The sequence below is a fragment of the Chelonia mydas genome, chromosome 9, assembly GCF_015237465.2.
Source record: "Chelonia mydas isolate rCheMyd1 chromosome 9, rCheMyd1.pri.v2, whole genome shotgun sequence".
In the NCBI taxonomy this organism is placed as follows: Eukaryota; Metazoa; Chordata; order Testudines; family Cheloniidae; genus Chelonia; species Chelonia mydas.
In genome coordinates, this window is record NC_057855.1 from 19044588 (window position 1) to 19057863 (window position 13276).

Consider the following 13276-nt stretch of genomic DNA (forward strand, 5'->3'; position numbering starts at 1 on the left):
CTTTTCTTTTCCCCAGCCCCTTCTTTTCCAACTTCTTTTCACACATGCCCCACTCTGCCCATGACATGTCCCCTGTGACAGGGCCTATCAGGGGGAGGTAGTGTAGGAATCAGTTATGCCGGCTCTGTGTCTGCTGATGACTCCCACACACAAGAATACCCAGCAGGGGAGATACTGCCCAGTTTCTGCCCCTTTCTGCCTTTGTCTATGAATAATAATAACAGTTTAAGAAACTGAGAGTTAATGGAGGTGTGTTCCCCAGTCAGGGACTGATCCATAACTCTGAGCACCTGTTAGAAGACTCTCTGCTTCCAAGAGTCCCGTAAAGTGTGGTTCTGTTCTGAAAAGTGACTCTGCACAAATAGCACTGCAGGATTTCATGTGTACTTCCACCCCAGCATATCCAAATTAAATCTGCTCAGTTTACAAATAAAATGCATTGGTGGTGGTGTGCATGCCTAATTATGAACTTAGCGTTATATCTGAAAGCCAGCCAGTGCTCTTTCTGTCTCTTGTATCATTAGCAATAAAGATTCTGGAACTTAGCTGACAGTTCTGTTGTTGATGCATGGGGTCATCTCTCTCTTAGAGCCTGATCCATCCCCTACTGAAGTCAATGTGAGTCCTTCCACTGGATTCAATGGGAGCTAAATCTCTCCCTTAGTGGTGTAGGTTCTACAATGCTAACATGAGCTCCCACCAGCAAAACCTGTTAGTCACTAACTCAGAAGACTTGACTCTCAGTACAATATGTGGGTAACAAAATTGTTGAGTTAGCGGGTAGTAATTTGCTAACATTTTTCCCCGTACACTATAATGTTATATAAAGGATTTTTTTTCTTCATTTTGTATAGATTAAAAAATGGGATTCATTCAAATTCATCTCAAATAAAATGTTTATAGAAGTCATGTTTGTAGCCCCCATGAAAAAAATGAGCTTGAAAGAGAATTGTCATGGTGCATACATGACAGCTGTCCTCACATCTCCCATTTTCCCCATCTCCAAGTTTCATTGATCTATTAAATGAGGTTTGCAGGGTAAAGGATTTCTTTTTTACATACCAGGTATATTTTGCTCTTTACAACAAATTAAATAGCGCTTGTGGGAAGTGTACACGAAATACTGATACCTGTTCTACCTGTGAAAGAGCTGCTGTGCGTAACAGAAAGAATGCTACATGATGTGGTAGTTATTATAGCAACCACACATTTTAGCTGGTTACAGCTATAAATAGTTCTGTAACAGATCTTGCAGCTCATTACTCAGTGCAGATATTGTTGACCTGAGGTAGCTTTATTGACCTTGTATGCCATCTTTTCCTATTTTTGTTCTTGAGTATGAAGTAGTTGGATGCAGAGGCTTCTACATAGTTCTTAAATACCAGGTTCACTTCTCTGTGTCTACAAAATTTGTAAATCCTTGCCTTTTATAAATTAAAGGGTGCCAGGCACCAGGACCAAGTCTTCCCCAGTTCATTTTGACCTCTCTTCACAGCCTTCATTGACTGAATTTTCAGTATTTGTTTTGATCCATTGCTCATTTCAACTGGGAGAAGAATATTTTATTTTCCACATCACCATATAGTTTTCCACTTATGCTTATTCCATTATTATTGCAAACTCATGAAATTATTCCTTAATGTCCTTCAAGCTTTGCAACTAAAGATTAATCACATCTCACTCTCACTGGTTAAGTTTGCAAACAAGACACAAAGTTGGCAAAAGCAATAACTTTGCACATAGTGAAAAAAGGAACGTGTTAGGTATAAACTTCTACTTTTTTTTTTTTAGCCAAAATCTCTCTTCTCCACTTTTTCATTGCTTTCTTCATGGTGGACAGAGGGTCAAGACTAATCGTATTCTAGATTTCAGGCTTTATACTTTGTTCTGTGTCAGCTTTATACTATCATCAGTTCTTTTTCTTCCACTAAAGTCCAACATCAAACCGAAAATCATTTTTTCATCTATTGTAGTCTGAGTCAGGAGATCTTTACACAGTTTAGTGAATAATTGGATAATGCTATAACAGGATCTCCTAAGTAGATGAAGGTGACAGATTGTCGTAGCTTTTCAAACCAGAAAAGGAGAGATGGGTCACCAGAACCTTCAAACATTCACATGGGCCAGCAGAATGCTGCAAACCTCATTTGGACAAATTACATATGGGAACTAAGGAACAAATCAATTATCATCCTTGGTGGATTCAGTTCTTTTATTTGTAGTGTTCATAATCCCAACCTCCAGTATTCTACTTCTGATTTTGAGCAGTTTTACATTTTGAAGAAGTCCTTTTAATTGTAAAAAGTAACTTCCACATAAAGTGCTGCTGCTAATGCATTATAAACTTGGATTAGCTTAATTAGAGACTTCAGAACAAATTAATGATGTTTTAAGCACTCAAAACAAGCTAATTATTTTGTATCATATCATTGTTGCTGACATTCCACAGTCCTGAGTTTCTATGAGGTAAATATTCAATACAGTGCATGGGAGGTAAGCAGATTAACCTAACAAAATTTTTTGATTATGTTGCTTCAAAATGCCTACTTCCTATATGCAATGATCATTGCATACACATTGTTGGTCTACTTAATCCATAATTCAGTATTATTTGAAATGTTGCACCATGATGCATTTGGGATGTAGTTATTAATATGATGGCATCATAAAGCAAAGTTCTGATAATTTTTCTGTAATACTATTTCAGAAATGTTTGGCAATTTCAGAATTTAAATTCATGCCCTTCACTTTCTTACTACCAGCTTGTGTATATGTGTTTAACAATATATGTTCAATACTGTTAAATTAATAAAAATGAATATATATGACCTAATCTTCCAAGATGCTGAGCTCTCTCAGCTCCTCCTAATGCATCACTTTCCATTGATCCATGTATTGCAACTCCATTGATGCATTAACTTTCATTCATACATTAGATACTGACCTGGAAGTCAATAGGAGTTGAGAGTACCCAGCACTTTGAAGGACCAACCCCACAAAGTCCATATTTATTTTCACAGCATATTTATGGTATTGATCCAGCAACTTCCCCTGCCTGGGCAGACACCATTGACTTGAACAGGGGATTTTCATGGAAACAGTTGCCTGGGGCCTATGGGAGCATGTCATGTAAATACCTTATGTTATGAAATATCTTCTATTTAGGTGGGTGCAAGGATTTCTGGCATCTTATTCTGATAAACTGTTCTACTTTCTCTATTTTTCTCTGCTTCTCTTTGTATGTTGTTTATTTCTTCTTTACAATCATCTCTTCTCTTTTTTAATTCCTTTGTTCTACTTTTCGTTTTCTAAACTTTTCATTTTTATGGCTCCTCAGATTATGGGTTCTCCTCATTCCTTCACACAAAGGGGCTCAAACACATACCCATGCACAATCCCTAGGAAAGGATTTCATTGATGTGTTAGCAATTAGCGACCTGATTTTGGATATATAAATGGAGTCTGACAAACTTTCAACTCTGCTGTGAACTGGTGCATTGGCCCTTGTCCACCCTGAGTTTCCTGTGCTGTTACTTAATATATTCCTTGCAGTGCTGGCTCCAAGAAAAAAACTCAGACTTTAAGGCCAGAAAAGAGCATCATGAACATCTAGTCTGTCCCCTAGCACATCACAGGCTACAGAACATCACTCACCCATTCCTATAAAAGGCCCATAACCTTTGATAACAAAACAAAAAAGAAAAATGTACACATTTATCTCCAGCTACAAATACAAATGGCTGACAGAGTGCAGCTGCAGTCCTATTAAGCATGCATTTAGGTTCTACCACTGGTTATTGTCAAACCAAAGATTATTAAGCCTCATTTAATAGTGCCTTTAAAAGAATTCTTCTGAATGGAAGAATTTGTCTTAAATGAGGGCCTCTTAAACTGAAATTTAGATTGACAGATTTCAGCTCTGCAGTGACCTGGCTCTGGCCCTTTTCCATCTTGAATTTCCTGTGGTATCATCTTATCTCATCATGGCATGGTAATGCTAGCTCCATAAGAAACCTTCCATAGAAAATGAGAGTTCATCCATCTGTCTCTTCCTGAAAATATTCATGAATAATGATACATCACATCACTAGTCAGTAAAAAAGAAAACAGCTATTCCAGAAATGGGATTTTGATTTAAGTTTCGTATCGGGCACTTCCTGCAGGCTGGATTGTCCCAAGCCCTTACAGGAAGATTAAGGAGGCAGTCACAAAGATACTTTTTTCCCATTCCCATGCAACAGCAGAGTACAATTGCAGTTTTTGTGCATGGAGGCATGCAGGGACCATTCCCTCTATCCGTCAGAGGATTTCCAGAAAAGCCCAGTCTCTCCCAAAGTTCCCTCAGAGGAGGTGCAATTTTATACCATTCTGCAAGAAAGTTAATCATGGGGTGGGTAGGAGAGGCAGCATACGTATGTATTTTACCTGGTTTAAAGTTTTCTTCTGATATTCCCAGTATATGACCTTTCTGCCATTGAATTTTTTGGCTTGTCCTGTATATTTTTATCACAAAACAAACACTGACCTGCATTTACTATCCAGGCATAAATATTTCCTGTTCCACAAAACCAGCTTTGCAGCCAGCCCCAGTATATCTGCAGATGAAGCAATTACACCTTCTAAGCCTCTGATTGGAATTGTGAGCCCAAGAGAACACTATGAGTTAAATATCTGCTTATTATGATTGCACATTTCACATGATAGAGGTGATTTTTGTATTATGTTCTGGTACAGCATTCTCCACTGTAGAAAAGTCTCTAATAAATATCACATTCAGTAAGATTTGAAAACCATTCCTGTGAATGATAAACCTTACTTCATATAATCTATTTGGTGATATGTGAGTGTTTGATATGATACTATATAGACCAGCGGTGAATATAGCCCATTTGTTACGCCAGCATCTGCATCATGTTAAATATCTTGATCAGAATTAAGCACATTTTTGGGATAGGTCATAATTAAGTTTAGTCAAAAATTTTCTACTGAAATGAGGAGGGAGGGATAACTCAGTGGTTTGAACATTGGCTTGCTAAACCCAGGGTTGTGAGTTCAATCCTTAAGGGGGCCATTTAGGAATCTGGGGCAAAAATTGGGGATTGGTCCTACTTTGAGCATGAGGCTGGACTAGATGACCTCCTGAGGTCTCTTCCAACCCTGATATTCTATGATTCTTTTCAACAGAAAATTGGGTTTTCAACTAAATGAAAATTATAACAAAGTATCTACTTTCCTCAATTTTTATTATTATTTTTGTTGGGAAACTAAAAACCTGAAAATCAGAAATTCTCACTGGATCCAGAAAGTTTGCAGGCCAGCTGGCAAAGAGCACAGCTGCAGGTGGGCTAGCCAGCCATAAAGAGAAACTACATGCAGTGAAGCAGCTATGTACCAGCTGTTGGGGGGAGAGGAAGATTAAGAGCAGGAGATTTGGGCTGGGTGGGCAGGCTGCAGAATCACACCAGGAAAGCCAACTTTGCCACAGAAAAATTCCAAAACATGGGGGAAGCACTGCAACACTTGTGTCAAAGCAGTTCTTTCCAATGTGCCAGATTAATGCCAGATGATATAATTAATATACAATCCAGTGCTTTTAAATTTAAAGATCAGATGGCTTCAAAACAAATCCTTGGATCTGAACATTTCCAGACGTGGAGGAAGTTTGGATCCAGGACTGAACTATACCACTTGGGACCATTTCTAATTAAAAAAGGTATTCAGAGACAGGATATTATTTGTAAAAATAGACATTGTTGGGAAAACAGAACTTTATTCATGCTAAGTGCTCCAAGTAATACCAAGGAAACATCAGTAGAGCCCTGATCATGCCTACATCGCGAGGTCTGTTGGATTTGTTTTAATATTTGTCTTTCAATTATCACCTTTCCAAAGAGAAAACCAGTTGAAGAAGTCAAAAGAGGATACTGGATTAAATGGACTTGATTCTGATCCATACCCATTTCACACTGGTGTAACACCACTAACGTTACATGTGTCACTCCTGATTTACGTTGGTGTAAGAGAGATTAGAATCAAGCCCTATGTATGTTTTTTCTATTCTATCCGTAACCATGTCCAATGAAGGAGAACTTGCAGCTGCTCCTGCTGCTGCTTTCTGTGATCTGATTCTAATGACTTTCTCCATAGCCTTCTTCAGGAAAAGCAATCTGTTTGTTGATTCTCATTGCCAACTTCAGAACAATCATTTTGGCACCGTGCTATAATAAAAAGATACCCTTCTTGCCTCTTTTCTGCACCTCATCTATTCCAAAATGCACAGCACAAAAGTGAGCTGTGTTTTAAAAATCCAAACTGCAAACATGTCAAAAAGTAACATGTTTGATCTGTACTAAACATAAAGGTACATTTGCTCATTTCACTGCAACCTACAATGTTGCAATTACTGCAACATGATGTAAAAGAGGAAAGAAGGAATCAAATGGTGAGGCAGAGAGTGGAAGTGAAGGTAATGACTTAAGCTCTAAGAGAATAAGTACTAAACCTGAGAGCGCATGCTGCAGACTTTTAGGAGGAGGAAAAAAAAAGGAGGAAGAAGACATAGAGGTCAAGTTCTCTGAACGTAAAAAAGGAATAGCTGCAACTTGGGCAGTAGAGACGGGGGAGAAAAAGGAAAGTGAATGTTTGAATAGAGACTGGGAGAGGCTGGGTCATTACACATATTGAATCTATTTCCCCATGCTAAGTATCCTCACTCCTTCTTGTCAACTGTCTAAATGGGCCATCTTGATTATCACTACAAAAGTTTTTTTTCTCCTGCTGATAATAGCTCATCTTAATTAATTAGCTTCTTACTCCACCTTTTCATGTTCTCTGTACGTGTATATATATATATATATCTTCTTACTGTATGTTCCATTCTATGCATCCGATGAAGTGGGCCCACGAAAGCTTATACTCAAATAAATTTGTTAGTCTCTAGGGTGCCACAAGTACTCCTGTTCTTCTTAAAGTTAAAGAAATTCCCCCCTTGTCTTCAGTAAAAAAGGCTTCATAAATTCAATCATCTCAAATATCCACTGGGAGGCAGCAGGGGCTAGTGGATAGCGCACTGGCTCATGAGCCAGAAAACCTGAGCTCTATTCCCAGGTCAGCCACTGGCCTGCTGTGTGGCCTAGATAAGTCACTTGTTTCCCTTCTAGCCCTTTGTTTGTCTTGTCTATTTACTCTGTAAACTTTTCAGGGGATGACTGTCTCTCACTATGGGTTTGTACAACATAAATCTCAGTTGGGACTGCTAGGTGCTATCATAATATCAGGTGCTGTGGTTTAGTCATCCTTGAAATGAGATCTCTTTGAACTACTAGTTATGAATAAAATTCAATACAAATGTATTCCCTTTGGAGGCTAGGGTACTGCTCACAAACCAGTCCTGATTTCCGAGAAACAGTTGTAGGATTCACCAAATGATTTACATCCTGTTTTGTGAAATGCTATCTTAAAATAGTGGGTGTTTTAAATAGTTATTATTCTTTTTGTGTCTAAGTCACATGGCATTTTTTCTGTTCCTTGATTGGATAACTGAACAGGAGAATAATTAATAGAATTTTTGGCTGAATAACCAGTCATACTAACCTTCTTGACATCATGGTTTTAACAAATGTTTTATGCATACCTACCCTGTACCCAAATACTCAAGAGTAACATATAATGTCACACCATAATTCATAGGGACCTGAACTCCATGTCTTTTATTCATGGAAACATTCCAAAATGTGTTTTTAACTATTCATCCCGTTCTAACTGACACTTACCATAAAGATGGAGCTGGTTACATTCCATATTCTGGCACAGTAAGAAGGAAAGCTTGAAATAAGCACTTAGGTTGTCTTCTTCTGCACAAAAATATTCAGATGAGGAAAAAATAAGTAAAAACTTTCTATATTTTAACTCAGTTTATGTTAACTGTCGTGATGAAGGAGAGAATAGTGGCTGAAATGGGGGAAATGAGTGTGGCGTCTCATCTGTGCAGAGCTTGAGGATCCACAGCAAATCCCAACCTCAAAATTATTGATCTCAGGTCATCTGCATGAAAGTCCAGCTCCTCCATGAGGCTTCCAGAGTTCCCTTCCTAGCTGGCAGCAAGGCTGGATCATCGGCAGTGCCAATATTACCACTGGGGCCTCACTAAACCTGCACATCAATTCCCCCAAAGGTAGGGACAAGACCTGAATCAGAATCAATGCTTCACTGAGCTTTTAAACATGATGGTCTTGATTTGCCTGGAGAAGATGCCACAGAGAGCAGTTACTTCCTAGATTTGTCCTGTTCACCAAACAACCTCAGACCCTGAGAAATATATTGTTCACATCAAGTGCCCTCGATATACAGAGAAGAGCATGTTGCATAAATGCTATTCTCTTCCTTCGTACCCCCTTGGCTAAATTGCCCCAACTAGCATCCACAAACCCTTCATTCTTCAACTGCTATTTAGAAGGTATCACAAGCTTGTATGAGAATGCCAACCAGGCAAAGGAAGAAACCTGAACCATGGTGGGAGGATGAGTATGACAAGACAGGAGGATCAACAGTGATGCCTATTAAATGCTCTCCTAGGTCAACTGAATTGTTCCCACATGCTAAGAACCTGAAGTAAGGTTCTGTAGTTTTTCCTTCAGTTTTGAAGGGGAGAAATCCTATCATATTATTTCATTTATCAGAACATGATCTACATATATAGAGGGTTTTTTTTAAAAAAATATATTGAATGTTTCATTCCCTGCCTCCCACACAGAAAATTTCCTCCTTGACAGTTCTTTTTATCACAGTTTCTAGGACAAAATCAATAATTGATCATCCTTGTAATCTTTTGTGTGTGTATTGTTCTAGGTAAAATTAAACCAGAGCAATTTCACACATTCCAGTAGGTGCTTTTTATCAATAGCGTATAACAGATGAAAATCCAGCCAAGTAATTTTGTGATGTATCATATCCTGTTGTCCATTATAATGGTTTTGCCAGGTTTTTCTAATCTTCACAATTGTGCTTTATTACCCTCAAATCTGGTGCGAATAATTCTATTGTAGATGGCAATGTTTCCTGATGATATGAAGTGTTAATATTTATTATTAGATCTTCATAAATTATGTCCTCAGTCATTCATCATGCTCCATTTCCTGAGTTCAGGAGGTGATGAGGCATTGTTCTGAAAATTTCAGGAAGAAATGTTAAGGTATAGTGAAGAAATAAATGGTAACAACTGGCAAGATATAGTCTATATCCACATACAGTACTGTGTATTTATACACATATGAATTTTGAACCTCATTTGTTCATGTTACTGACATATCAATAACCAAGGGCAAGATTATAATGCTTTCTCGCTCAGTATTACTCACATAAAAATATAAATTTTCATTAAACACAGTTAATGATGGGTTTGTTAACCATCTTGAGGTAAAGCTGAGAGCTATCCACTGTATTAAGGACCAATTTCAAGAAAATTACTGCTGTTATAATCCCCAAAATGAGTTGAAAAAGATTTTTCACCCCTTCAAGAAAAAAGTGTCACAGTATATGGGCCTATTAAAATTTAGCTACAAGATAGCTCTTGTGGAAAGGTAGTCATGTAATAATAATTACTACCAATTTCTGCATCAATCAAAATAAGATCAAGCTCCTCTAGGCTTACTATCAAGCGGTAGCCTCATAAAATTACTTACCGGTACTTATATTTAAGAATGAACATGTTAGTTGATGCTGCAGCAAAGTAGTTAATTAGAGTGGGTAATTATTTTGAGGAAATTACTGGCATAACTTAGTTGCCTGTCACAGGTACTCAATTGCGGAGTCAATCAGTGATATGTAACTGGTATTTTTCCAATGATATGTTGAGTAGGAAACCACAGCAAAACTTCCATAAGATCACCATAACTGGATGCCAAAAGAATGAGGAGTACTTGTGGCACCTTAGAGACTAACAAATTTATTTGGGCATAAGCTTTCATGGGCTAAACCCCACTTCATCAGATGCATGCAGTGGAAAATACAGTAGGAATATATATATATATATATATATATATATATATATATATATATATACACACACACACACACACAGAGAGAACATGAAAAAATAGGTTTTGCCATACCAACTCTAAGGAGACTAATCAATTAAGGTGGGCTATTACCAGCAGGAGAAAAAAAACCTTTTGTAGTGATAATCAGGATGGCCCATTTCAAACAGTTGACAAGAAGGTGCGAGTAACAGTAGGAGAAAAAAATTAGCATGGGGAAATAGCTTTTACTTTGTGTAATGACCCATCCACTCCCAGTCTTTATTCAAGCCTAATTTAATGGTGTCCAGTTTGCAAACTAATTCCAGTTCTAAATGTCTTTCTAACTGATAAAGCTGATATGCTTTAGCTCAGACAGAAATTATGGGCTTGATACAGAAATTACTACCTTAGGTTCTATGGCCAGTGTTATGCAGCAGGTCAGATTAGATGATCAGAATGAATCCTTCTGGCCTTAAAAATTTATTGCTCTGTGAACATGGCCCCATATTTCTAGAACTGGTAAGAAAAATACAGGAGAAGCCAGTCTTTGTTGATCAAATTCCTTTCTTATTATAATAAAATAGGATTAAAAATACAGGCCAAAATCTTCAGAAATGAGTTTGTAAAGTTAGGCTTCTAAAATAGGTAAGTAGGTTCCTATGGTCTGATTTGAGTCAATGGAAAGTGTAGAGCCATTAACTCAATGGCAGGTGTAGATGCTCTAAAAATCAGTCATTTAGTTAGGTGCTTAAGCATGAATTTAGGAACTAATTTAAGACTTCTATTTTGAAAATCTTGGCTAAACTCAACTTGAAGGACAGACCTGTGCAGAGGATAGAGATTCCATTCTGTGAAGCATTTAAAATTTGCCTCTATTCCAAATCGGAATGAAACCCCAAAATTTCAAAATTCTTCACAAAGGAAAATTCAGAAAAAAAAATAAATTGTTTTGGATAATGTTTTGATTTTATTTTGAGTTTTTATTTTTAATATAATACAATTTTAAAAAAATTAACTGAAGTCACTCAAAAAAATGAAATTTTAATTTAAAAAATGTTGAATTCTGATGTTTTTACATTGTTGGAAATCTTTTTCCTGCTTTTAACTCCTACATTGAATTTTGGCAAAATCTAGATGATTTCACAAGGCATTTCACTTTTGACAGAACTGCATTTTCAAGTGGAAAATGGCTCTGTCAAAAGTTTTTCCAACCAGATCTAATGAAGGGATTAAACTCCGCCTAGTCAGTACAATGGGAATTACCACCTTAACACAACAGGTTGTTTCTGTCTGTCTAAAGAGCAAGAATGGGGAAGAGGAGGGAGAGATGACAGAGTAGGTTGAAGAACGGCAGGAGAAGGAAGGAGGAAAAAATTATCTCTGTATTATGGAGGAGTACAGGACGATATTAATGCATAAGCAAATGAGTCACGTGCATAGGGCTTAAATTCAGAGGAAAGGGAAACCCTGAGAGGCGCTGTCAACCTGTACGCCAGGTTACAACACCACTCACTCAATTTTGACCCTGCCACCCCTCCATCATAATGGTGGTCAGGCCAAACCTCAGCAGCGCTGCAACCCTGTGCTCACTTAGGGCTAGTGATAGGTTAATCCCACCCTAGAGGCCTGTTTCTATAAAGTTTTCATTGCCATAAATTTAGGGTGATCACTCTGTCGATGAGGGGGAAGCCATGTGAGCTGTCAATAAATACTTTAGTGTCCCCATACACTTTCCCATGATTTGTTTCTCCACTGTGCTGTCTAAAACTATATTCTTCTGATACTGTTCAGTTTACCCTTATACTGAGTCTTCCTCTACTTTTCTCTGACTGAAGTACATCAGTTGCTACGGAAACTATTGGCATGGCGGGCTTCACAATGTCCACTTGTGCAGCAGAAAGTCATTTGATGAAAGTGTTTCTCCTGTATACTATGCTGAGTGGAATACAGGCACTCATGCCATGTTATTCATGACCACATACATATAATGTATATCAGTAGTGATCCAAAATCTGGCCCTCCAGTCTCAAAACTATGGCTGTCCATTTGCATTGACTATCAACTGGAGATGTGTTCCTTGTGTCAGGCCCTGCAATCTCTAAATAGAAGTGTCTGAATCAAGCACATTGCTGTAGGCAGCACTCCTCAACTACCTCACAAAACTGTCCCAGCAAACCCAGGAGCAACAATGCTGCGAGCCAGCTGTTGTCCTTTATTTACTGCAGTTGCTCAGCAGCTCCTCTGCTGGCTTCCTCTAGTACTGTAGTGGAGGGAGAAGAGAATAGCTTTGGCTGCTTGACTGTCTGCATTCCTGCCAGGATGGGAGAGCTACAGGGATAGCAGGACAGGAGCTGAACTAAGCCGATGAGAGCACTTAACAAAGGATGTCTGTCTTCCCCAGCAGTCGCCAAAGAGAGGGAAAACAGAGGATAAGCTGAGAAATAACAACCCAGTATGGCTCCCTGATTCTCTGCCCCAGCCAGCTGGGGACAGCTAGAGTACAGCAAGCTCCAGCTACTCCAATTCCCCACCTTAGAAAATATCCCTCTCTGCTCTCACTGTGCCAGGGTGTGAGGAGGGAAGCTTCGGAGCCAGCCACACCAGCACCAGTCCACTGGTGAAATCCCCATCTGGCGATCTGTGGGTGGTTCCTGCCAGGGCCACCCTCACCCAGACTCAAACTACGCAGCTGCGTCGGGCAATTTCCCAAATTTCCTGGTGCCCGACGCAGCTGCGTGCTGCTCCAGCAGCCAGCCCGATCCCCCGGCCGCCTGAGCCAACCAGGAAAGCGGCCCCCGCCCCTGCTCCGCCTCTTTCCCAGAGCCCCTGTCCCTGCTCCGCCGCCGCCTCGCTTCTCCCCACCCTTTCCCCTGAGGTACAGCCTGCGGGACTGCAGGAGGGGTCGCGCGCGCCCTGCACTCACCGGGCGGCGGGAAGTGGAGCGACCCCGCCTCAGCCCGCTCCGCCAGTGAGTGCTGGGGGGCGGTTCTCCCCCCCCCCCCCCCCGCTTCCCCCAAGTCCCAAGGCTGGGAGCCAGGGGAGCAGAGCAGGCTGGGGCCGGGTCGCTCCACTTCCCGCCGCCCCGTGAGTGTGGGGTCGGGCCCATCCAGCAATCCCTGGGCGGCGGGAAGTGGAGCGAGCCAGCCCCAACCCCTCTGCTCTGCCGGCTTGTGCTGGGGAGGGGGGCGGTTTCCCCCCTGACCGCCAAGCCTGCTCCGCAAAGGCCTGGGGCTGGCCCCCGCCGCCCCCCGCGGAGGCCT

At 40.0% G+C, this 13276-nt stretch overlaps 2 long non-coding RNA genes across 5 annotated transcripts in view; both read right to left on the reverse strand.

Annotated features, from left to right (window-relative positions):
• The window catches only part of LOC119567117, a 64412-nt gene that overhangs the window by 32463 nt on the left and 18673 nt on the right, over positions 1 to 13276 (reverse strand). The window lies entirely within an intron of this gene.
• Positions 3444 to 12702, reverse strand: LOC122461707. The gene is made up of 4 exons (XR_006283818.1): positions 12548 to 12702; positions 7773 to 7853; positions 4426 to 4595; positions 3444 to 4087 (listed from the first exon to the last, which is right to left on the reverse strand). It is a non-coding gene; the product is annotated as an uncharacterized LOC122461707 (long non-coding RNA).